Below are 23,358 nucleotides of genomic sequence, written 5' to 3'. Positions count from 1 at the left end.
TTTTAGTGACAGCATAAAAGTTTTATGTCATTAATAAATAAAGCAAAAACATTAATTTCATCCTTAAAAACATTTGTTGCCTTGAGGTGTTTTGTTTTGCTTTATTTTTGTTTTTTAAGATTTAAGCCTATATCACACAGAATAATATGAAACTGTACTTGTAAATTACATCAAATCCTCTGTCCCTCAGTAATAAAAATGAGCTGTGAACGTAAATTGCCTGTGTGTGTCATAACAGCTGAGGGACCAGGTACGATTGCTGATGAAAAGAAATAGGATAAGAAGATAAATGTCATAATGGTGGGGAGAACAAAATATTAAATCAACTTTAAACAAAGAAAAAATATAAAAGGTGTGAGGGTCTGTGGATAAGAACTTAAGAGCATCAAAGAATCCGAATTAAATGAGCCATTGAACCCTCCTCCAACATGGAATAAGAATTTTCTCTCAATATCCACTTACAAGGGGTCAACCAATCTCTGCTTAAAGATCTCTGCTAACTGGGAACTTGCCACTTCATGGGAACACCCACTCCATTGTCAGTTAAATTTTATTTCTAGGAAGTTCTCCCTTGTGTTTACCCAGAATCTGCTTCTCTTCTGACTCCCTCTGACTTTTGGACTTCCTAACTCCCTCAACCCAAACCTCTCCTTTAAGTGGTCATTTTTGGTTTCTCCAGCTGTTAGCCATCCTTGCCCTTCTTTTTTGCATCCCAATCTCAACATAACTTTATTTTTATTTATATTGAGCTTATTTTCCTATATACCAGTTGTATCCCACCAATAGAATGTCAGCTTTGAGATTCCAGGGACTAACTCACTTTTTTATTTGTGAAGTTGATCTTTTTCAGTGGCTATGGACCTTATTGAGGAAGCCCTGAAGAACTATGGAATTCACTAAAATCAGAACTGTGACATCCACAGCCAGGAGCATCTGGAAGAGCTCACCACCTATAGGAAATCCTTTTTCCCTTTGATGTTGATGCAGGAAATCCTTCATGACAGTGGCAAATACCATCAGCAATCAAATTTTCCCTGTTTTATGCCTCACTTCACATTAATAAATCAGGAGTGTTGAATAGTTATTCCTTTAGTTGCATTTATCAGGAACCCATGTAGTTTCAATTTAAGTACAAAAAACCCCTGTGGGACAAGGGCCTTTATTGTTACATATTTTCCTACATAAATTCCCTTTTGGCTATTGTTTTAAATTAGGAGTCAACAAACTATGATCTAATATTGCTGGCTGCTTGTTTTTAGGCTGCCCCAAGCTAACAATGGTTTTCATATTTTTAAATACCATAAAATTCAATTTAAAAATGTAAAAAAATATTCTTAGCTCCCAGGAAGGCCATACAAAAATAATCAGCAGGTCCAATTTGGCCCACAGGACACAGCTGGTAACCCTATTTTAAATAATAAATAAATATGAGAGAATAGCACAATGGCTAGACAGTCAGCTACAGTGTCTGGAAGGCTTGGGTTCAAATGTCACTTCTGACATATAGTTATTGTCAGTTATGTGGGGTTTTTTGGCAAAGACATTGAGTAGTTTGCCATTTCCTTCTCCAGTGGATTAAGGCAATCAGAGGTTATGACTTGCCCAATGTCATACTACTAAATAAATATCTGAGGCTAAATTTGAACCCAGGTCAGAGAGACCTGAGTTCCAAGCCCAGCACTCAATCCACTGAGAACCACTTAGCTGCCTCCTGAGCAAACTGAGACAAAGTGACTTGCCTAGGATCACACAACTAGTAAATGTCTGAGACCAAATCTGAATTCAGGTCTTTCTATGCCAAGTCCACTGCTCTATCCACTAAGCTATTAGCTGCTCTGAACAAAGTAAGAAGTGAATGACACATAGTGGATTGCTTGATAAATGCTTGTTAACTGACACAATGAAGTTGTATGACCTTGGACAAGCAAAAAGCTTTCAGTGCCCTAGGCACATCCACAATAAATTAAGAAACATTTATTAATAAGTTCTTACCTTGAATGTTAATAATAATAATAGTTACCATTTACCCAGAACCTAAGGTTCTGTGCTAAGTGCTTTATAAATATAGTTCCATTTGATGCTTATAACCATTCTGGGAGGAAGGTGTTATTGTTATCCTATTTTACAGTTGAGAAACCTGAGGCAAATAGATTAAGTGACTTATGTAAGTTCATATGGATAGTAAGTGTCTAACACTGCATTTAAATGAAGGTTTTTTCTGACTCCAAGTCTAGTGCTCTATAAATATACACATAGAGAGAGCAGTTTCTTTCCTGGAAGTTTTCTACATTTATGAAATTCTGGATCTAGTTATTTTTAAATTATATTATTTTTATGTGATACATGTACATTCTTTTTTTCATATTTCCACGAGTCACTTTTGGAGAGAAAATTCAGAACAAAAGAGAAAAACCACAAGAAAAAAATGTAAAAATAGTGTTGTCAGCATGATAAGTATGGAAATATGTTTAGAAGAATTGAACATGTTTAACTTATATTGGATTACTTGCTGTCCAGGGGATGGGAGAGGTAGGAAAGTAAGGAAGAAGGGAGAAAAATTTGGAACACAAGGTTTTGCAAGAGTGAATATTGAAAACTATCTTTGCATATATTTTGAAAAATAAAAAGCTAATCATATTTTTAAAAGAAGGTGAAAATATAATGCATTGACCCCCATTCAGTCTAGAGTTCTCTCTATGGATGCAGATGGCATTTTCCAGACAAAGTTTATTGGATTTCCCTTGGATCACTGAATTGCTGAGAAGAACCAAGTCATAGCTGTAGATTTAGGTTTTTTTTTTTTTTTAAAGGCCTTGTGAAATTATGTATCCTATGTATCCTCTATATTTTTTTCCTTTATATTTTTCAATCAACTAAGAATGAAGATGTGCTCTCCCGTAGAAAATAACTTCCCAAAGCCTGCTCAATCTCTTTTCATAAATGATTCTACAAAGATGAATAACTACACACATGAATCTCTTCTCATAGATGTCTTCTTGATTCACTCTTTTTTTTTTCCTTTAGTAAGTTAGTTCACGTGTTTTATTTATTTATTTTGGGGGAGGTATTTTCTCTGAGATATCTTGTAAAAATACGTCAATGCTTCAGTGTCATATCTCCATTAGTGATTTCCTCTGTATGTACTTGACCTTATCAAATTGTTTTTCTTAATTTTTATTTCTTAAGTGGCTTTGCTTGTTGTTCAATTGTTTTAAAAGTTGTATCTATTTTCCATGACCTCATTTAGAGTTTCCTTGGCAAAGATACTGGGGTAGTTTACCATTTCCTTCTCCAGCTCATTTTATAGATGAGGAAACTGAGGCAAATAGGGTTAAGTGATTAGCCTAGGGTCACACAGCTAGGAAGATGAGGTTTAATAACTTTAGACCCATATTCTATTCATTGTGCCACCTAGTTGTAATTAATAAGCATTTATTTTCTTTCCCCTCATTTCTCCAGAGAAAATACCAAAACCTTGTAAGAAATATGCATAGTGAAGAAAAACAAATTTTCACATTAGTTATATCCAAAAATTCTTGTCTCATTCTGTATATCATATCACCTCTGTTAAGAGGTGAGTAACAAGGATCCTCTTTGATCCAATGGAGTTGTGGTTGGTCACTGAGTTGATCAGAGTTCTAAAGGCTTTTAAAGTTGCTTGATAATTTAGTTGTTACTGCTTAACTGATTTATCTGGTTCTGTTCACTCTGCATCAGATCACACAAGTCTTCCCAGTTTCTCAGAAATTGCCATTTTTGTTACTTCTTATGGAACAATAATATTCCATTACATTAATATGCTAAAAGTTGTCAGTCATCCCCCAGTTGGAGGGTATTTCTAACAATAGACTCATTCTGAGTCTCTGATTCCATCATTCTTGATAATGAAAATATATTGTTGTGGAAATGCAGATAAATCTATTTCATTTTCTTTCTACTCATATTTTCAGATTCATCTGACTTAGGCTTCATTAGCAGATAAGTCTCTAGAGCCTGAGAAGCAACCAATAACTTTGCAGATAAGCTAATTCTTCAGAAATAGGACTGTTCTAGGACTGGAGAAATACAGATGATTAAAAAATGGGTTTTCATATTATGGAAAAACCTGGGATAACAAAAAGCATGCATAGTTTCCTAAATGCCATCCAATCTATATATATTTTTTTTTTTCTTTTGTTCAGTTCTCAATTCAGATGATAGTACTAAGGGACTCATTCAATGGATTGTTCATTTGGCTTCAGGTCACAATCAGAGCAATAGATATTTTTCATCCACTTGATTTTCCCTGATAGAAAGAGGCAGGGAAACAGATAAAGGGCAAGAAATACAGATGCATACAAAGACACAGAGAAATACAAATATATAAAGAGAGAGGAAGAGAAATAGAGTTACAAATACACTGAAGAGATAAAAATCCCAGAATCTCAGAACTGGGAATGATGTCAAAGATGAGCAAGAATCCTTTCTATAACATCCTCAAAAAGTAGGCACCCTGCCATTGACTGAAGATATTTAATAAGGAGCATCCTCCTAAGGCAACTAATTATTGAGAAGTTTTTCCCAATGTTCAATCTAAATCTGTCTCTTTGCTACTTTTTTTTTTTTTTTTTTTTTTTTTTTTTTTTTGAGGCTGGGGTTAAGTTGCCCAGGGTCACACAGCTAGGAAGTGTTAAGTGTCTGAGACCATATTTGAACTCGGGTCCTCCTGAATTCAAGGCTGATGCTCTATCCACTGTGGCACCTAGCTGCCCCAGGATACTTTCTTACTTTTCCTTGTTGGCTAGGAATAAGCATGGCAACAACTCATGAGTACCTTTTCCTGGGGTTAACATCTGCCTTAGGAGTTACCATGAGAGTGATATTTTCATCCCAATTGAGATGAAAACTTCACTACCCTTCAGGGTATCTGGTGACTTCAACTGCTCAGGTCAATGGGGACTAGGGCCTTCTAGAGGGGAGATTTTGATAGGTTAAGTAATGATTTAAGTAAAACAAAGTTGTCAACAGCTAATAAGGAATGTCCCCTTTCCCTACTGTGAGTATGATTGTTCTTTCTTTCTTTCTTTCTTTCTTTCTTTCTTTCTTTCTTTCTTTCTTTCTTTCTTTCTTTCTTTCTTTCTTTCTCTTTCTTTCTTTCTTTCTTTCTTTCTTTCTCTTTCTTTCTTTCTTTCTTTCTTTCTTTCTTTCTTTCTTTCTTTCTTTTCTCTCTCTCTCTTCTTTCTCTCTCTCTCTCTCTCTTTCTTTCTTTCTTTCTCTCTCTCTCTCTTTCTTTCTTTCTTTCTTTCTCTCTTTCTCTCTTTCTTTCTTTCTTTCTTTCTTTCTTTCTTTCTTTCTTTCTTTCTTTCTTTCTTTCTTTCTTTCTTTCTTTCTTTCTTTCTTTCTTTCTTTCTTTCTTTCTTTCTTTCTTTCTTTCTTTCTTTCTTTCTTTCTTTCTTTCTTTCTTTTCTTCCTTCCTCCCTCTCTCCCTCCTCCCCCTCTCTCTTTCAGCCTTCTTTCCTCCCTCCTTCCAGAAGATTAGATCAATATAAGAGTCAGTCAATTAAATAGAATAATAAGGTTAATATCATGGAAATTCCCAATATACAAGGATATGCTCTCCCACAAATTCCCTACATTCACCACTTAGAAAAAGAACACAAATAGGGGATACATGTAGCCAAGGCTTAATTCCCCCTCTTCCAGTGCTACTATTTGTTACTTTCTCTACTATGCTTTGTTTGGCTATATTGTTATCAGTTGATTCTCCGTTACACTGCTCTCTATTTTCATCCACTGATTTGCTGCTCAACAACCCCTTCACCTTAAAGGAAAGGTGATAACCATTTTATCCCCTAGCTTCAGGGGCTTTTTTTTTTTTTTTAGCTCTTTTATGAATCATACCCATAGCAATAGCTGGGCAACTAGCCAGCAAAAACCCTAGGCTTAGGGCTTTTAAACTATCTTTTGAACATCTTTGTTTCTATCTCAGCTACCACCTCCTGAATTCAGTCTGCTGTTTCAATTGGAGTGATACAAAACTATGAACATTTATTAAGTGCCTACTATGTTCCAGATACTGTTCTAAGCTTTCAGGATACAAATTAGATATATTATTTTATATTTGCTAGATATACCTATAAAAAGTCTGTGAGATTTGAATTTAAGAAAATAGCAAAGTTAGTATGCTATACTTAATATAGTATGATAAAATTTAGCTTATATTTTTTATTTCAAAGATTGGTGGGTTGTGGAGTAATACTAAGGGACAGACATTCATGCAGTATGTATGTAAGAAGAGTGAAGAAGGGAGAGAAAAAAAATGTTATTCATAGGGTCCTAGGACCATAGATTTGGAAGTGGAAACCTTTAGTTTTCTAGATTAAACCCAGACTGGTTAAGTGTCCAAGGCACACAGGTAATCAGCAGCTGTGGTAAAAATAGCATTTGCTTTTCTGGCCAGGTTTCCCATTAAAGGTACAGGGGCTATCTTGAGGATTGGTTTGATCTGGGGGCTTCCTTAAGCAGAGCCAAAGGAGAATTGGTATTACTGAGCTTTGGGAAAATTCACACTGCCCGCAGGATGTCTTTCTAAACCAGGTTTGCTACCTTGGTGAACTGGAGCAGCATGTGTTTTTGTTTTCATTTTTTTTTTTTTTTTTTAGTAAATTACATCATTTTAATTCTATTGTGAATAAATCTGTTTTTATTGTAGTCCATGAGGATTTCATTGGATTCTAATCCTGAGTTTTAATTACTGGACTTGCCTGATCTTAGTCAAGCACAGAATAACAGCAGGACATGAATTTGCCTTTGGGTCCTCCAACTGCAAACGCAGCACTGCTCTTTCCTTGGCTGCAATTCTGCACTCTCAATTCCTGGCTGACCCCCCCTCTGGTTAGTTGCCTATGTCTGGTTTACTTCAAATTGGTTGTCAATTGTGCTCAAAGAGGTTTCTCACCACAGATTGAAGTACTCTAAAAGATAATGCCCCCCCCCCCATGTCATTCTTGAGCATATTCAGATGTCCCTCATGGCCAATTTAAAGTCCTGTCAGATCTAGCCAGTGGCAATGTCACAGGCTTACACACATCCTCTCTGTGTCCATTATTCTGATATGGAATATAGGCAGATAAACTCTACTTGAACCTAAAAAAATAAAAAATCATCTAGGAGATAAGAGGAAAAGGTATGTGGATTGTAGATAGCAGAGACTCACTACAAAGACACCCTCCACACACACGTACACATATACTTTCTCTGTCTTCCTCTAGGTCTTTCTTTTTCTCTATCATCTTCCCTTTACCTCCTTCCCTCCTCCCCCTTCTCCTTCTCTCTGTATTTCTCCTTTTCTTTTTTCTCTCTTTTGTTTCCTTGTTTCCTTCCTTCCTTCTTGTATCTCTCTCTCTTTTTCTGTTTCTAGCTCCCTCCCTCCCTTCTTCCCTTTCTTCCTCCCCTCCCTCCTTCCCTTCCTCCCTCCTTCCCTTCCTCCCTCCTTCCCTCCCTTCTTCCCTTCCTTCCTCCCCTCCTTCCTTCCTTCCTTCCTCCCTCCCTTCCTTCCTTCTCCCTCCCTCCCTTCCTTCCTCCCTCCCTCCCTCCTTTCCTTCCTTCCTTCCTTCCTTCCTTCCTTCCTTCCTTCCTTCCTTCCTTCCTTCCTTCCTTCCTTCCTTCCTTCCTTCCTTCCTCCCTCCCTCCCTCCTTTCCTTCCTTCCTTCCTTCCTTCCTTCCTTCCTTCCTTCCTTCCTTCCTTCCTTCCTTCCTTCCTTCCTTCCTCCCTCCCTCCCTCCCTCCCTCCCTCCTTCCTTCCTTCCTTCCTTCCTTCCTTCCTTCCTTCCTTCCTTCCTCCCTCCCTCCCTCCTTTCCTTCCTTCTTTCCTTCCTTCCTTCCTTCCTTCCTCCCTCCCTCCCTCCCTCCTTCCTTCCTTCCTTCCTTCCTTCCTTCTTTCCTTCCTTCCTTCCTTCCTTCCTTCCTTCCTTCCTTCCTCCCTCCCTCCCTCCTTTCCTTCCTTCCTTCCTTCCTTCCTTCCTTCCTTCCTTCCTTCCTTCCTTCCTTCCTTCCTTCCTTCCTTCCTTCCTTCCTTCCTTCCTTCCTTCCTTCCTTCCTTCCTTCCTTCCTTCCTTCCTTCCTTTCTGTCTCTCTCTTGCTCTGTCTCTTCTTCTATCTCTGTCTCTCCCTCCCTCCTTCTCTCTCTCTCTCTGTCTCTGTCTTTCTCTCTCTTCTCTCTTGCAAAAGCCTATTTATCGAAATCAGTAGCAAAACAAAAATCAGAGAAAATATAGTTTTCCTTTCCACATTGTGACTTTCCCCACTGGGATTTTAATATATTAGAGGTCAGTATAAGAAATTAAATGGGATTTGGGGAGGAGTTTTACAGATGCCACACATGCCACATAAAGACCAGCAGATGACACAGAAAAAGTTTAGAAACTCAGAATGCTTAAACTATACATATAGTGTATAATATAAATCCAAATTTTATAATAAGATACTACAAATACCCCATAAAAGAAAAAGAAAAATTCAAATGTCTTCTCTGGTATAAAGGGAGGGCCAAATAAATTTTTTACAGGGTGATATGGGAAATTTTATTACATATTAAGTAACTTCTTTTTAAAAAAAGCTTTTTATTTTCAAAACATATGCACAGATAATTTTTCAACATTGACCCTTGTATAGCTCTTGTGTTTCAGATTTTCCCCTCCTTCCTCCCAACCCCTCCCCTAGATGGCATACAATCCAATATATGCTATATATGTTAAAATATATGTTAAATACAATATGTGTAAACATATTTATACAATTCTCTTGTTACATAAGAAAAATCAGATCAAAAAGGAAAAAAAAACAAAAACCAAAATGCAAGCACACAATGTCAAAAAGAATGAGAATGTTATGTTATGATCCACAGTTTCCACAGTCCTTTCTTTAGATAGATGGTTCTCTTCATCACAAGATCATTGGAACAATCATCTCATTGTTGGTCCAAATAATTTTACACATATTTTCTAGATTTCAGGAGCATTGTGCCTATAACCCTTACAGCATAGAAGAGATAACAACACATAGGAGTATACCAAACAACATATAGTGATGGAACTCTCCTACAGGGATCAAGATAACATGGATAAGCACATACTTTCAAAATGAGCCTGGGTTGTGTCCTGTAAATAGTTAGGTATATTGTCACTCTAGTATCCTCCCAAAAGAGGCTCAGACTAGTATATGCATGTACTATTAGTGTGCAGTTGTTTTGTGTTGCAATTGTAACAAAGGCTGGTTATCAGGGAGGCAAGAAAACCACCTTTGTTTTACAGCCCTATTTATGTGTTTAGACTGTATAGTTCCATGTCTCTCTTTTCTACTTCTGTTTTAATTGACCTCCTGTCTTCCATAATTTGTCTGTGGTAGAATTAAGAATAATTCTCTAGCAAAGGGTTTACCACAGTTGGATTTTTCATTGCTACTATCCTCAGAGCTTAGGGATCCTGACCCTCACTTGCTGTTCAAGCAAGCTGCTTATCCACTATCTGTTTCTAGTTCCTTACATGATAATAATCTCCATAAGATCTGCAAGGGGGTGGTCAGGAATCACTAATCAAAATGAGTCATATTGTTTGTGGTTGTTCAGTTAATTCCAATTCTTTATGGCCCCATTTGGGATTTTCTTTTTTTTTTTTTTTTTTTCTGAAGCTGGGGTTAAGTAACTTGCCCAGGGTCACACAGCTAGGAAGTGGTAAGTGTCTGAGACTAGATTTGAACTCTGGTCCTCCTGAATTCAGGGTTGGTGCTCTATCCACTGCGCCACCTAGCTGCCCCCAGGATTGCCTTGACAGAGATAATTTGTCATTTCTCATTAGTTCATTTTACAGATGAGGAAACTGAGGCAAAAGGGTTTGCCTCAGCTGGATTGCTATTATCCTCAGAGCTCAGGGATCCCGACCCTCACTTGCTATTCAAGCAAGCTGTTTATCCACTATTCCTAATATGATAGCAATCCCCATAAGAGTGGTCAGGAATCACTAATCAAAATGACTCAAACCATTTGTGATTGTTCAGTCAAGTCCAGCTCTTTGGGACTCTATTTGGGATTTTCTTAACAGATAATTTGTCTTTTCTCACTAGTTCATTTTACAGATGAGGAAACTGAGAATTAAATGCCTCAGCCAGTATCACATTGTTAGCAAATATCTGAGGCTGGATTTGAACTCAGGTTTTCCTAACTATGTATTATCCACTGAGCCTCGAGCCAAACCTGAAAAAAACAATAATCACTCCCAATTGTCTGACTCAATTCTCCTACTGAAGAACAGAACCCAGACCAAATCTGGCAGTACTTGTGCAGAAAGAAAATTTAGCGTCTTCTAAAAGAAAGGGAAAGAAAGACACATGGGGCTACAATGAGAAGGAGGGGGAAGAAGGAATTTGCATTACTTGACTTAATCGGCTCAAAAAGTTAACATCCTGTTTTTGTGTAGGTTGGGCACATCAGTGTCTGGAAGCTTCTGCTACAATGACCAGCTTACAGGAAGTCAGTGTCAACACTTGCATATGGGAACCTTGCTTTTCTGAACTCAAGTGCATGTTGACCAAGTCTGAAAAATAGATCCCACCCCTACCCTAAACCCTCTGCTCCAGTCTCCCACCACTCCTCAATCTCCAGCCCCTAACCTAATATTCCAGGCTCCAGGCCTTACCACCCCCTCCTCTCCAGAGAGTTTATCAACAGGAAGCGAAGTCAGCTGGAACACTTTGTTCTCTTGACATTTTTGTTTTAATTCTGCAGCTGTACTGAACCCTTGGTGGACTATCTTGCTGGCTCTGGGAGCTTGTCTGCCTGTCTGTCTCCTCTTGGACACGCATGGTTATCACAAAGTTGGTGGGCTAAAAAGAGTGATTATGGATTAGTAAAAATGAGAAGATAATTTTTTATAAAAAGGCCCATAAGGGGCCTTCTGAAAACACTGGTAGTGTTTCATTACTTCTTCCTTCCTCTTGAATGACTCTTTTTGAGTCAGTATTTTCTTGCCTGGAGCAGCTCTGCTTCTTGTCCCCTATCCCCTACTTCCTATGGCAGAACTCAGCATCACTGGAGGCCTGGATGCTACTACAGGTGAGACTAATCAGGGCCATACTCTACTCTCCTATTCCAGGTCTCCACATGGCCTCCTATGCCAAGGTATGACTCTGTCTCCATATTAGAGTAGCTGCTTAGCACTAGTGAGCACTGTCCTGCAAAAGAAATGCAGCCAATGATGGGGCCTGATACAGCCTCCCTTTGCCAGACCTAAGTAATATCATAGGTACTGCCTCTGCCCCTTTGTGACAGTCCAGGAACACTGAATTGGGCTCTGCTACTACTAGGGCCTGAGCTCTGTCCTCCATTCTGTAGCCCATTCTGTAAATCCCTGTGCTAGGGCTTTAACATTGTGTTCCTGTTCCAAGCTGAGCTTAACCTCCTTTCTTAGCTCTGAGCCCTGCCTTAGAAGCTACTCTTGCTCCTCTGCACCCACAGTTGGAAATACAGATTAGGACATCATTGGTTCTAAATAATCAACCAAGTTGACTAGATCCTGAAATGGTCCCCTAGGATAGTTCCGGCAATTCCAAGGGCTCTGACCAGCCAAGTCAAACCTTGAGCTTGTCTCATGTTTGTAGTCCTCCTCTCCCATACCAGAAATTCTTCCTACTGAGTCAGACCCTAAGGAAGAACTCAGGAGCTCCTGGTGTCTTGAATGCACCAGAATTCCAAGAAGGCTAAGAACATTCAGTTTGGGATCCTTCAACTTAGTTCAAAGAAGGAGACAATGCAAAAAAAAAGTCTCCAGAGACTCTTCTAACTCAGTAAATGTGTTCTATTGGCTAGAGGCAAGTTATTACTATTTCTATCAGGGTATGAGAAGGTATTCAATAGGGAACCCTCATTTATTTACTTCTCCCTGAAAGTCAGCAGGGGGAAAGAGGGAGGAGGGAAAGAGGAGAGAGAGGCAGACAGAGAGAAGCAGACAGAGACAGAGACACAGAGAGACAGAGACAGAAATAGATTCAGAGACAAATTTGTTAATTATTTCCTATTTGTCTAACATATAGCTTGCTTCTTATAATTTTTTTTTGCATATTGTCACCCCCAAGGGGCAGTGTCCCTAGCAGTTAGCACAGTGCCTCATACATAATAGGCACTTAATAAATATTTATTGACTGACTACTTTCAATGGACTGGGAAATGAGGTGGATGTCTATGTCCAGGAGGATGGGTAACATATTGTTAATGGCTCCTCTTGGAGAGAGGATATAAACTGCAGAAGCTAAGGCTCTAATGGAGGACATGGGTACCAGTGCCAACTAAACAATTTTTGCCAGACTTAGAAAGATTGCATGATATTATAGAAAGATCACTGAATTAGTCAGAGAATCCAGATCCTAAACTCACCACTATCTCTTGATTTTTATACAACATCGTGCCCATCATTTAACTTCATGTGTAATGAGAGAATTAGACTAGATGGCCTCCCTAAGGTGCCTTTTATCTCTGATTTTTATGGTCCTGTTCTTATGATCACTGGTCAAATCTTATGATGACTTAGCTGCTAATATCCTAGATTGGGTTGAGGAGTATATGGGCAGCCCCTAAATGAACTGAACATTTTCCCAGGGACTGTTATATTAAAGAGTGCTTTTTGTGGAATTTTGGACAAATACTGCAATTTAAATGTTTTTATAATGCTAAGTCAATTTTGGTTGGTTAATAAAATTCCTTTCACTATGGCTTATCTAGTATTTGACTTGGTCACTGTCCAATAGAAAGATTTTCCCAGGTTTTTTGAGGGAGCATTGGGCTAACAAAGTTGATGTTCCTGATTTTTGTGCAGTCCTTTCCAGGAATCTAGGACATGAAAATAAAAGAACCATAGATCTGGAAAGGGTCTTAGATATGCTGAATGTCAGCATTGCAAGGAATCTCAGAAACTATCTGGTCTAACCATACCAGAATAATAATGTTGTATATAACATACCTAAAAATAAGATTTCTAAGTAAGGAAAAACACATTATATCTTCAGGTTGCCCATTCCACTTCTGGATAGTTCTAAGTGAAAATGGGTCCTTATAGCAAATTAAAGTTAGCCCCTCTGCACATACACTCCTAATTTTCACAATGTGGAAAGGATAAATTGTATCATAGTCTGAATTCCCCTCATAATATTAATCATTTCCCTCTGAATATCTATCTTATCAACAATTTCTCAATTGTCAAAGCTAATGACTTCTCAATTCTCACCCCTCTTGACATCTCTGCAACACATGACATCATCAAGTATGTTCTTTATAGGTATCATCTCCTCTCTGAGTTATTAATACACTGCTCTTTTTTGGTTCTCCTGTTTGTCTGCCCATTCCTCAGTCTCCTTTGCTGGACCATTGCCCATGTTGTTCCTCTTAACTGTGGATGTCCTTCAAAGGTTTGTTCTGAGTCTTTTTTTTCTGTCTCTCCACTCTCTTGGTGATTTCATTTTCTTTGAATTTAACTATTACTCTATTCAAATGATTCCCAGAAGTATCTGCTCAAGTTTAGTATCTCTACTGGGCTCTATCCCCAGATCATCTACTATCTATTAGGCATTTCTAATTGTATGATCCATGTAAACTCTATAAGTCCAACACAAAACATATTAGTTTTCCTTCTGCCCATCAACCTCCCGATTTCTATCAAAGGTACTTCCATCTTCCCTGTCACCCAAGTTTGTATCCTTGGAGTCATCTTTAGCTCTTTACACTCCCTTACTCCCCCAAAGTGTTCTGGACCCTGGTTCTAAGAGCCAGTTGTTAAATTTTCAATGCAAGCACTTAGACCTCCAAAATTGGCAAATATTACAAATCGGAGATTTATTTATTATCTTGTTAATTGTCTAGACGTAAGAAAATGATGGCACAAACATGGTAATAATGAAGAATAAGCTTGAAGGGTACTGTTCATAAACTTCCCCCCTTCAGAGAACTAGTTATCAAACAATTTAGAACTTATTTCTGCTCATTCCCTATATCTAAACAGTTGCCAAATCCTGATTCTACTTCCATATTTCAAGCTTGGGATCTCTTCTTTCTAATGTTACAGCCACCACCCTATCTTGGACCTTTATAACTTCTTACCTGGACTGGTATTATAGTCTCCTAATTGCTCTCTCTGCCTCACATCTTATTCCACTAAAATTCATCTTTCAGAAACAAAGTGAATAAGTGTTTATTACACTTACTGTATGCCTGTAACTGTGCTATTCACTTTACAAATATTATTGCATTTGATACTTACAACAACCCTGAGAGGCAGGTATTATTATTATCCCCATTTTACAGGTAAGACATATAGAGATTATGTCTTGCCCAAGATCACCCTGATAGTAAGTTTTTGAGACTGGTTTGAACTCAAGTCTTCCTGACTTCAGGCCCAATATTCTATTTACTGGGTCTTCTAACCACTTCTAGATTGGGCATAATGTGAGAGTACCTTCCTTATACTCTATATATGTCTTGTATAGAATATGGATGTATAGCATATGGACAGATGGATTAGACCAGGTTGAGGACAACTAACAGGCCTCAAACCCTTTGGTAGGTTAGGGGTCTACCCCAAGCATATGAAGACTTTCCTGTTAGAATGAGTGTATGAAAACAATTTGTTCTAATGACCTTGAAGGAAGATGAAGCAAGTGCTTAGAGCTCTTAGAGATAAAAGACACCAAGGTCATCCACTGTACCCTGGGTCATAATCAGGCATCTTGGCTTTTGTCTTGCTGGAATTTGATGACTCTGAAAGAGAGAATGAGGCTGACTCTATGCAACTTTGCCTCACATTATTTTAAATTTTTTTTCTGAGGCTGGGGTTAAGTGACTTGCCCAGGGTCACACAGCTAGGAAGTGTTAAGTGTCTGAGATGAGATTTGAACTCAGGTCCTCCTGAATTCAGGGCTGGTGCTCTATCCACTGCGCCACCTCACTGCCCAACTTTGCCTCACTTTAATTCAATTCACCCACAATGATATCATTGGTCCTCTTTGAAAATGAAGGATCATCTGATTTTCTAGTGCAGCAAGATAATTGTATTAAAATATATGCCTGTATTGTATTTACATATATTTTTACCATGTTTAACATATATTAGATTACTTGCCATCTAGGGGAGGAAATAGGGGGAAGGAGGGGAAAATTGGAGCACAAGTTTTTGCAAGGGTCAATGGTGAAAAATTATCTTTGCATGTTTTGAAAATTAAAAGCTTCGATAAAAAAAAGAAAATGAAGGATCATCATTAACAACAATAGTATATGTCTTGTAAATATATAGTTATTTGCATATTTCCCCCATTTTAATGAGTTCCTTGAGAACAGAGATTGTGTTTTTATCTTTTCTTTTATCCCTAATACTTAGCATAGCAGCTGGCATTTAATATTTCTAATAAATGCTCCTTGATTAATGATAAAAAAAAAATTCATCTTTCACATAGTTGCTAAATTATTATTTCTAAAGCACAAATCTGATTACGTCAGTTCCCTTGAATAAGAAGTTTCAATGGCTACCTATTACCTCTAGGATAAAAAACCAACTACTCTCTTGGGTATTTAAAATCCTTAAAAGTTTGACTCTAGCTTTTCTTCATTGACTTATTAAAATGGGGGAAATAACATCCTTCTACAGTATCACCGTTAGATGTGTATATTTGAGTACCTTATCCTGGATCTTGAACCTCAGGGCAATCCCTTCCCCAAGCTTTGGAAAATTCTGCCAGTATAGTCTCAAAGAAACTGTGAAGTGAGCAATAATGGTATAAACCAGAAGTGTCAGACTTACAACTAACAAGTGCCTGCTGAACCAATTAACATTGAGAATTATTTAACAAAATGAATAAAAATACAATGTAACATAATGCTAATTTGTTGTTTTCTGAGTCAATATGTGGCTAGCAGAGATTTATTTCTATTCCAGCATCTATAACCATCATTGTAAACCCTTTCCCTAGAATAACTTACAAATAATGTTTTAAACAACTGGGAGGATGGGATGGAGTAAGAGTCACTCTTTAACATTCACGTCTGAATGCTACATAAAGATGTAACATGAACAGTTTTATATATATAGTTATTATTGTAATCCAAATAGTTTTGAGCATTTATCAGTAACATGTATGGCATTGATTGCCATAATTTAATGATTTTTATATAATGAAGAATTTTCAGGAAGCATACTATACAATTTGAGCCAAATCTTTGTAAATTATCTTTATAGCAATGACCTAAAGAAACCTGGATTATAATAGTTATTTTTACAATTATTAAAAGATTAAATTAATAGAGTTCATGTATATTGTCCTGTATTTTACAAGAAACCATCCTCTTTTTCAAGATATTCTGTCCCAAAGGTTTCTTAGGATGCCAAATTATTCAGTAGTTTAAGGCTATGTGTTAATACACAAAGGAGACCAGAGATCAAGTGATTTTTTGAGTTCATATTTGAATACTGAAAGGAGAGAAATGTTATCAAAAATTACCTACTAAAAATATTTGACCCTGCAGTTTTATTCTCTGTTCACAGTAACACTATACTAGATCATTATTTAAAATGTAATTTTGTGTTTTGTGCCACATTACCTTAAGAGGAGACAACCAAAAATATAAACATCATTATTCACAAAAAGTCAAAACCCTGAACTTTTGAAAAAGTTAAAAAACAAATAAACAAACAATCTACTATAAAAACAACAGTTTTTTGTGAAATCCTATCAAACATACTAATCATCAAAGCCATGGTAATAGAGCTTAGACCTAATACTGAGTTGCATTATGGAGATTTCTGTTACACCATCTATTATGCTAATACATATTACTGAGATGATAAAAGTATCAAATTTCAATTTAAGTATACACAAATATATATTTAGATGAGTGTTCTAAAGTAGAACAAATTTGCTCAGCTCATTGTTGTAAATAATCAAAACTAAAGTTTTGATAATTAACAAAAGATACATTTATTTTCAGGCCCTTACACTCTTCTGAAATTCATTTAGTGACATCACACAAAAATGTGGGTAAAAATGTTAAATTATTTAGAAGAAATATTTTTAAAAATATATTAAAATTTAGTTTTTAAATTTTTCATATTTTATACTACAACATAATGATGAATCAATATAACTCATATAGGCTGCTGAAGTTTGTAATATGTTTTCAAATTAAATTGTTTATATAGAAAGGGGCTCCACATACTCAAAAAAATTCTCTCAGGGTTTTGCACAGGGTAGGCCTGTGCTCCCAGATTCCTCTGACTGAAGTCTCTTTTCACTCTTCCCTGCTGGGTTGATGGCAATATCCAACCTGTAAATTCTGTCTTCAAGATCACCATGGTTCAAGCTTCTGAGGCCTCTATTACTGTTGGCTAGAACTAAGGAATCAGACCAATATCCCATGTCCTTTTCTCAGGATTTCCTAGCCTAAAAGGAGAAAATAAATGTTGCCCTTCAGGCACTCATCACTTGGTGCCATTTCATCCTCTGGATATCACTGGAAAAAGAAAGACGTTCTATCCTAGTATGGTAGTTTTAAAGACAGGCTAGGCAGCCTGTGGAAAGAGTATGGAAGAAGAATGCAGAGTGTTTTCTAGGAGAAGCAGATCCCTAGCATCTACCACATAAGTGCTTCCATCTTGGGTAATCTAGATATGTGTGAGCCCTGAAACTCCATTAGATTGTAAGCTCCTTGAGGACAGGGGCTGTTTTTCCTTCTTATTTTTTGAAATGGATATCCCCAGCACTTAACACAGTGCTTAGAATGTAGTATGTGTCCAATAAACGTTTATTTCCTCCCTTCCTTTAACCCATCTTCTCAGTTTTTAAGACTTGTTTTCCCCTTTCTTCAAAACTCAAGTCCTACTTTTTCTAGGGACTCTTTTCTAACACTCTAACATGAGTAATGCTCTCCTTTTCTAGGTTATCTTCACATATTTTGTATGTATCTTGTATATACATAGCTATTTACACTTGGTTTCTCCCCCACCCCTTCCCATTAGAATAGATAGTCCTTGAGAGCAATGATTATATTAAATTTTTTTGGCCATTTTTGTATCCTCAGTACTTAACTCCATTCCTGATACCATAGTGAACACTTAAATTATTGACTGATTGACTAATTCTAACCAAAGATCAAATGAGATAATGTGTACTTAGCAAATTTCAAGTACTATAGAAATACTATTATTATCTAGCTATATTTCTTTCTCTCTATCTTTCCATATATCTGAACAGGCAATGGATGATGAGTTAGACCAGAACCGAATAGGAGGAATGGGGCTGGATTGAATTGGTAAAACCATCAAGCATTTTCAATGATCTCAAGCTGTCTGCTGCAAAAGCCCACTTCTTGAACAATATTTAACTGATGAATCCTTTAGTTCTGTGAATCATGGAGTGCCACATTTTTGTAATTATCAAAATTACAAGTAACTCAATAAGGAATTCATGGTGGGTGTACATGGGCTACAGCATATGACCAATGATGACTTGTATTCAAAGAATGGAATAAAAGACATTATTTTGTACATGTATTAATTACTGAAAAAGAAGCTAGACTGGTCATGTAAGAAGTATGCTACAGATGGGGGCAGACTGAACAATATCTGTTACCCCAGAAATGTTAAAAGAGCTGGAGAACGATCTTTAGTGAATTGAGTGGATCTTTTATGAAGGACTTGTGGAAATGCATGGATGAAATTCATGGAAGATGTGATCTGCACTGCCTTAGTTCCACCCACCATCACCTCTTGCCTAGTGTATTGGGACAGCCTAATTTCTCCATGCCAGCCTTTCCTCTCTCCAATCTATTTTCCTTACAGCTGCCAAAGTAATATTTCTAAAGCCTAAGTCTAACCATGCCATTTTCCCGCTCCATAATATCCATTGATTTCCTCTTGTTTCGTAGATTCAAAATAAATTCCTATACATGACATTTGAAGCCCTTCACACCACTCACTTAACCTATCTTTCCAGGCTTATTATACACTGCTCTCCTTCATACACTACAACCCAGGGAAAATGATCTTGCTATTTTTCACATATGGCATCCTATCTCCCATCTCCATGCCTTTGAACAATCTTGTTATCCTTTCTGGCTTAGTTTCCAGTTCCTTGCCACTATAAAAAGGGCTGCTACAAACATTTTTGCATATGTGGGTACTTTCCCCTTTTTTATGATTTCTTTGAGATAAAGGCCCAGTAGAGACACTGCTGGATTAAAGGGTATACACAGTTTTATAGCCCTTTGGGCTTAGTTATAGCCCTTAGTTGGGCTCTCCAGAATGGTTAGATCAGTAAACAACTCCACCAAGAATGTATTAGTGTCCCAGTTTTCCCACATCCCCTTCAACATTCATCTTTATCTTTTCCAGGCATTTTAGCCAGTCTGAGAGGTAAGTAGTAATACCTCAGAGTTGTCTTAATTTGCATTTCTCTCCCGGTTGATGTCCACCTATTTTGCCCTGAGGCAATAAGTTCTTGGGTTGATTCCTTTTGTTTATAACGATAAGGTTATTGATGAGATAGATGAATACAAAAGCACCATCCAACCTATTCATGGAGTAACTAGGGAATGGAGAGCAGATTGAAAATTCAGGGATGAAAGACTCAGTTGGTCATGCTCTACCCCAAATTCTTTCCCTGTCTTACATCCATTTCTGACTCAGGCACATTATGCTCTATTTTAGGGGAATTTTCAAAAGCCAACTTCTCATTACTAGTGATATCTATAATGGTTTGGGCACATGAACACAAATTCATGTAGGAGATAACATAAAGATAAATGGAGAGATTGGCTCACTTTTAGTAAATGAGTGAATGAAAAGACTATGGATTTTACTCAGAAGTAAAATGGAGTTGGGCCACACATATATGGGGCAACTGGTAGGAATCATAGATATATAGGGAAATCTTAGTCCAACTTTCTCATTTTTCAAATAAGGCAGTTGAGACCCAGAAAGAATGAATGACTTAAAAATTACCAACTTGTTTTCAATTATCAAGCATTTGTTTTTTCCCTTCTTCCTTGTTTCTCTCCCCGACATGCACTAGAAAAAAAAAATCCTTGTAACAAATAAGAGGACCAATGGATCCTCTGGAATAATGATTGGTCATTATATGAATCATAGCTCTTAAGTCGTACAAAATTATTCATTTTTATGATATCAATCTAAAGTATAAATTGTTCTCCTGGTTCTGCTCTCTTCACTTTGCATCAGTCCATATGTCTTCCTGGTTTCTTTGAAATTATCTTTATTTTTTATAGCACATAGTATTCTACTATATTAACATATCAAAATTTCTACAACCATTCCTGACTTGATAGACATTCCCTTGATTTGCAGTTTTGTTTTTTTTTTTGATCACTTTGTAATATAGGTAGTATTACTGGGTCAAAGGGTATGGAAATTTAGTAACTTGGGAATGATGGTTTTCCAAAGTGTTTGAACCAATTCACTGCTCCACCCATGAATGTGCATAACTTCCTGTTTTCTCACAGCCATGCCAACATTTGTCATTTTCTTTTTGGGTCAGCTTTGACAATCCAATGGGTGTAAGGGTGGAACTTCAGGTTTGCTTTAATTTTCATTCTCTAATTATTCTTGATTTGGAGCATGTTTTCACATGACTATAAATAACTTGGACTACAGCACTACAAAACATTTTTGAAGGTCTACACCAGGATAAAGAACAAAGAAGACAAGGGGGCATATGTGAGAGAAATTATGAAAGTAGAAATGACAAGATTGGGCAACCTACTGGATAGGAAATGGAGAGAGCCAGAAAGAATAAGGAGTGAATGATGACACCTAGATTGAGAGCTTGGGGGACTGGAAGGATAGTGGTACCCTTAAGAATAATAGGGATGTTAGTAGTGAGGGATGGTTTGAGGGAGAGATAGATAGTAGGTTTTATTTTGGACATGTTGATTTTAGGCCATCTAGGAGAAATCCAGTTTGAAATGTCCAATAGAAAGTTGGATGTATGAGACTAGATTTCATAGACCATGTTGTTTTCCACTATGTACTCAGGAAAGGGGAGAGTAAATTCATCTCTTGTAACTCAAGTCAAATCAGATTAATTTGTTATTTTATCACCATAGAGAGCCGACCAGGACAAAAGACTCAACCGAGTATTTCACATTCAACTTTGTAAAGAAGACAAGAAAATGAAGACAGAAAAGAAGAAGTGGGAGGGGGCAAAAATTACTCTTTTGATATGGTTGCATAAGGGGAAACTGTGACCCAAGGCCACTTGCAACATATTGAAAAAACAAGTTTGAAGAAATAAGAACTTTTGGCTCCAAAGATACCCTTTTAGATAAAGGGTCCTTAAATAGACATTGAGGTCACTCTGGGTATTAAATATATTCCTCCATTACAAGGTCAATTGATCCCTCAAAATTTAGCCATGCTTTCCCCATTCAGAATGGGGTGGAGTTGATAAGAGAATAGAATTAGTTGTTAATTTTCTCTAGGAAGTCTGGAGGGAAAGGATATTTGTGTGTGTGTGTGTGTGTGTGTGTGTGTGTGTGTGTGTGTGTGTGTGTGAGAGAGAGAGAGAGAGAGAGAGAGAGAGAGAGAGAGAGAGAGAGAGAGAGAGAGAGAGAGAGAGAGAACCAGAGAGATGGATATAGATGTTTTTATCTATAAGTTTATAGAACTGAAAGTACCCTCAAAGGACTTCTAGTCTAAATCCTCTCAATTTATTAAAATTCAAGGTAAGTTAGAGATCTTTCCCAAATTCACACAAGTAGCAAGTGACAAGGCTGTATATGTAAACAAAGACTGGAAAGTGCTTTATTATTCCAACTGGTACATAAAAAGCCAAAAGTATACCTTGATGGGCTTGCTAAACTTGTTCAAGATTTGTTCAGCAAATCTTGTCCCTTTCAATCATCCTGGCAAAGACTAGGCAATAATTCTCGCGATAATCAGCCCTACAGGGCTAATTCTGCATCAGGAATTGAACATTACAGACCGTAGTAACAGCTCCCTCCTGTGTTGGCAAAGGAGAAGACGAGATATAGTGGAATTCAGAAGATTCAAAGAGAACTTGGGAATCCTTTGTGGTAATTTGCCATTGTTTTAAAGATTTCTAAGGAAAATAGGGTCCTCCAGAATTTTAGAGAGGCAGCAGAGTATAGTGTCAAAAGTGCTGAATTTGCAGTCAGAGAACCTGGGTTCAACCATGACTTGATACTGAGTGACATCGGATGTCACTTTAACTCTTGAGAGCTCAATTTCCTCGATTATAAAATTAAGGGATTTGAATTCAATGGTGCTGAAGGCCTCTTGCAACCCTAAGTCTACAATTATGATCTTATTACTATTAATAGCAACTTTGTTAAGCCCTAAGATTAACCAGCAAGGGAAGAACCAGAAGAAAAAAATTTGGAATGGCTTTCTTATTTAGGGGATCAAATGCAATATGTCACCTAGCAAAGTCCTGGGTTTGACTTTTAATCCTCCTGGCATGTATTCCTCAACTGCCCAAACATTCTTCTCTGATAAATTTTTTTTTCCCCTTCACAGGGTCCCACTCTCTTACTTTCCCTCTATTCTTCCCCTCAATTTCTTTTTTCTTCATTTTTTCTTCCCTCCCTCCCTTCTTTCCTTTCTCCCTCCCATCCTCCCTTCCTGCCTTCCTTCTCTCTCCCTTGTTTCCTTCCTTCCTTCCTTCCTTCCCTCTCTCCCTTCTCCTCTTCCTTTTTCTCTCACTGCCTCCCTGCTCCTTTTCCTCCTCTTTCTTCTTCTCTTTTTCTCTCCCTCTATCTTTCTCTTCCTTCCTTCCTTCCCTCCTTTTTTTTCTTGTCCTCTTTCATCTCATTCTCTTTCCTCTCTTCTATTTCCACTCTCCTACTCTTATCAAATCACATTTCTGAGTTGCAGATTCACAGTTCTTAATGTTTGATAGAGGATATTTTATAATGTTTAGGAACTTTGTAGTTACACCCACTGTTTCTGATTGGGCCTCCTCTTGCTAAATCCATTATCTTTCCAATTCCCTTTACTTCTTTTTAAAGGAAATAATCAGCAACCATATCATCCCTATTAAAACAAAACAAAAAAAAACATAACCTTCCAAAACATTAATCAGGCATCTACTATGTTCTAGTCACTGTGCTTAATGTAACAGAAATTGCAAATTACACTCAATTTTTTTCCCCTGTGGTCTACAATAGACTACCTAAAATCTAATCATTCCCCCCAAAACCAGTCCCCAATTCCCCTTTTAGAATTCATGAACCATACATCACAGTATGTATTTATTTTTAAATTGGTTATAAAACATTGGGTCTTGTTTGATTTAAGCATTTAAATCCTCAGGGAC

Source organism: Sminthopsis crassicaudata, chromosome 4 (assembly GCF_048593235.1).
Source record: "Sminthopsis crassicaudata isolate SCR6 chromosome 4, ASM4859323v1, whole genome shotgun sequence".
NCBI classification, from domain to species: domain Eukaryota; kingdom Metazoa; phylum Chordata; class Mammalia; order Dasyuromorphia; family Dasyuridae; genus Sminthopsis; species Sminthopsis crassicaudata.
This window is presented reverse-complemented; position numbering follows the sequence as displayed.